A 4,513-nucleotide genomic window follows, 5' to 3' on the forward strand; every position below is an offset into this window, starting at 1 on the left:
ACCATGTTCTTGGATTGGAAGAATCAATATTGTGAAAATGACTATACTACCCAAAGCAATCTACAGATTCAATGCAATCCCTATCAAATTACCAATGGCATTTTTTACAGAACTAGAACAAAAAAAAAATCTTAAAATTTGTATGGAGACTCAAAAGACCCCGAATAGTCAAAGCAATCTTGAGGGAAAAAAACGGAGCTGGAGGGATCAGACTCCCTGACTTCAGACTATACTACAAAGCTACAGTAATCAAGGCAATATGGTACTGGCACAAATACAGATCACAAATATAGATCAGTGGAACAGGATAGAAAGCCCAGAGATAAACCCACACACATATGGTCACCTTATCTTTGATAAGGGAGGCAAGGATATACAATGGAAAAAAGACAGTCTCTTCAGTAAGTGGTGCTGGGAAAACTGGACAGCTACATGTAAAAGAATGAAATTAGAACACTCCCTAGCATCATACACAAAAATAAACTCAAAATGGATTAAAGACCTAAATGTAAGACTGGACACTATAAAACATAGGAAGAACACCCTTTGACATAAATCACAGCAAGATCTTTTTTGACCCACCCCCTAGAGTAATGGAAATAAAAATAAACAAATGGGACCTAATGAAACTTCAAAGCTATTGCACAGCAAAGGAAACCATAAACAAGGCGAAAAGACAACCCTCAGAATGGGAGAAAATATTTGCAAACGAATCAACGGACAAAGGATTAATCTCCAAAATATATAACCAGCTTACGCAGCTCAGAATTAAAAAAACGAACAACTCCATCAAAAAATGGGCAGAAGGGACTTCCCTGGTGGCGCAGTTGTTGGGAGTCTGCCTGTCAATGCAGGGGACATGGGTTTGAGCCCTGGTGCGGGAGGATCCCACATGCCGCAGAGCAACTAGGCCCGTGTGCCACGACTCCTGAGCCTGCGCTCCAGAGCCCACGAGCCACAACTACTGGAGCCCATGTGCCTAGAGCCCATGCTCCGCAACAAGAGAAGCCACCGCTATGAGAAGCCCGCGCACCGCAACGAAGAGTAGCCCCCACTTGCCGCAACTAGAAAAAGCCTGCGCACAGCAAGAAAGACCCAATGCAGCCAAAAATCAATCAATCCATCAATCAATTAATTAATTTTTAAAAATGGGCAGAAGACCTAAACAGACATTTCTCCAAAGGAAACATACAGATGGTCAAGAGGCACATGAAAAGCTGGTCAACATCACTAATTATTATTTCTCTAATTATTAGAGAAATGCAAATCAAAACTACAATGAGGTATCACCTCACACCAGTTAGAATGGGCATCATCAGAAAATCTACAAACAACAAATGCTGGAGAGAGTGTGTAGAAGAGGGAACCCTCTTGCACTGGTGGTGGGAATGTAAACTGATACAGCCACTATGGAGAACAGTATGGAGGTTCCTTAAAAAACGAAAAGTAGAATTACCATATGACCCGGCAATCCCACTACTGGGCATATACCCACAGAAAACCATAATTCAAAAAGACACATGCACCCCAATGTTTGTTGCAGCACTATTTACAATAGCCAGGTCATGGAAGCAACCTAGATGCCCATTGACAGATGAACGGATAGAGAAGATGTGGTTCATATATACAATGGAACATTACTCAGCCATTAAAAGTAACAAAATTGGACATGGATGGACCTAGAGACTGTCATACAGAGTGAAGAAAGAGAAAAACAAATATCATATATTAACGCATATATGTGGAATCTAGAAAAATGGTACAGATGAACCGGTTTGCAAGGCAGAAATAGAGACACAGATGTAGAGAACAAACGTATGGACACCAGGTGGGGAAAACGGGGGAGGGTGGTGGTGGTGGGATGAATTGGGAGATTGGGATTGACATGTGTACACTAATATGTACAAAATAGAGAACTAATAGGAACCTGCTGTATAAAAAAAAATAAAATAAGGAAAATAAAATTCAAAAAAAAGAAAAAAGAAAGAAAATTCAGTCCCTCAATTGCACTGAACACAGTTCAAGTGCACAATGGCCATGTGTGTCCAAGGGCCGCCCTGGAGGACGGTGGAGTTCTAGAACATTCCACCACCAGAGAGTATCCACATCCTGATCCCGTGACCTGTGGATGTGTGGCCTCACACGGCAAAGGGACTTTGCAGGTATGATTAAGTTAAGCATTTCGAGATGGGAAATGATCCTGGCATCTGGGGGGGCCCAGTATCCTCAGAGGGTCCTCATGAGAGGGAGGCAAGAGGGCCCTAATTCGTGGCCCTTTGTTCTGGTGGTTGCAGGAAACTCCCTATGGGCTAAAGCCCACTTCACTTGAGACTCAAGGCTGGCTACATTTTCCCAAAAGACAAGAAACAATTTGGGCTCCAAACCCAACTTTAAAATGTCTCTTTCCCTCCTGGATCCCACGGGTCTGCAGCGGTTGTAGTCACCCACCCACCCAGTGCTCTGCTCCAGCTGGGGCAGCTGTGCTCAAACCAGTCACCCATGCACCCAAACTCTCTTGTTTGACTCTGTGTCCCATGTAAGCCGACATGAAAGCTTGTTGTGCTGCGTTCGGTCAGCATTGTCATTTGATGGGCAGTGGTGAGCAGTTGTACTTTTCCAGGAAAAACGTGTATAAGGAAGTTTCGGATTACTTTCTCTGTAGTAGGTGCCAGAACATTGAATAGCCCAAAGCCAGACAGTAAATTGTTGATACGACAGGAAGTTCTGTGATTGGAAAAAAAAACTATGAACCTGTCAAAATAAACCACATCCGTAATATAGGGTCCCTTTGGTCTTAGATGTTTTTTGTGGACTATAATAATTCTGTTTATTCTTTATCTCCCCAAAAGAAATGGAGTTTATCACTGTACCTGGGTAGGCACATGAGTATTTGCTTTCTTTTCTGGGCTGTTTTTCCGTGTGTTTCTGACAGTCAGGTAATGTTGGAAGATGGCGTGATTGTTCTACCAGAGGGGAATGTGTTTAACGCTGTGAAAATAAAAATACCATGATCAATTAGGATATTATTCAGCCTTAAAAGGGGAGGAAATTCTGACACCTGCTAGCACATGGATGAAACCTGAGGACATTATGCTCAGTGAAATAAGCCCGTCACAAAAAGGCAAATGCCGCCTGGTTCCTAGAGCAGTCAAAATCTTAAGAGACAGAACGTAGGATGGTAGATGCCAAGGATTGGGGGCGGGGGGAGGAAATGGGGTGTTAGTGTTTAATGGGGACAGTTTAAGGTGAGAAGCTTCTGGAGGCGGATGGTATCGACACAGTGTGAATGCACTTTATACCACTGAGCTGTGGTTAAGAGGGTAATGTTATGTTATGTGTATTTCACCACAATTAAAAAGACCCCACAGTGAGAAACCATTACACTCCGCCCCCCCAGAATGACCACAGTTAAATGGTAGCATGTCCTGAGCGGCCACTTTGGAAAACTCCTTGGCCTTGAAGATGGAGGGAGGGGCCCCCAGCCGAGAAAGCAGATGCCTCTGGAAGCTGGAAAAGGCAAGGAAACAGATTCTCCCCTGGAGAATGGCTCCGGAAGGAAGCAGCCCTGCTGACACCTCAAATTTGGATTTCTGGCCTCCAGACTGTGATTCAATAAATTTCTGTTGTTTTAAGCCCCCCAGTTTGTGGCTGTTATGGGCTGAATTGTGTCCCCCTCCCCAATTCACATGTTGAAGCTCGAAGCCCCCACTGTGGCTGTCTTTGGAAATGGGGTTTTTAGGAAGTAATTAGGGTTAAGTGAGGTCATAAGGGTGGGGTCCTAATCCAATAGGATTGGTGGCCTTATAAGGGGAAGGGAGAGAACTCTCTCTGTGAACCAAAAAAAGGCCACTGAAGGACACAGCAAAAAGCCAAGACCCTCCCAGAACCCAGCCATGCTGGCACCTGGTCTCAAGACTTCCAGTCTCAGAACTGTGGGAAGGAAGATACATTCTGCTGTTTTCCCCCCACCCCCAGTTTGTGGTCATTTTACAGCAGCCCCCGGACACTGATACACCGGGAATTTGGAATTGGGAAGAAAAGACGTTAGTCCCAGTCTGTGTTGCCAGGGCGTGGCCGTCTGGAGAGAGGACACCATGGACCTGAGAGAGGGCTGGGTGGATGACCCCAGTCAGTGGAGCTCACTTGGCCCCTAAGTTCTGTGCACTGCTGTGGGTCCCTTGAGATAGTCCGTGTCCCAGATTTCCCTTCCCTATTGTGCTTAAGCTTCTTTTTTTTTAAAAAAAATATTTATTTATTTTGGCTGCACCAGGTCTTAGTTGCGGCACTCAGGATCTTTGCTTTGGCACGTGGAATCTTTAGTTGCGGCAGGCAGACAGACTCTTAGTGCAGCATGCATGTGGGATCTAGTTCCCCGACCAGGGATCGAACCCAGGCCACCTGTATTGGGAGCGTGGAGTCTTACCCACTGGACCACAGAGAGATTCCTGCTTAAGCTTCTTTGAAGTGATTCTTTTCCTTGCAACTGCAAAGTACACTGACTAAAACTGCGACC

The sequence above is a fragment of the Pseudorca crassidens genome, chromosome 20, assembly GCF_039906515.1.
Source record: "Pseudorca crassidens isolate mPseCra1 chromosome 20, mPseCra1.hap1, whole genome shotgun sequence".
Classification (NCBI taxonomy): Eukaryota; Metazoa; Chordata; class Mammalia; order Artiodactyla; family Delphinidae; genus Pseudorca; species Pseudorca crassidens.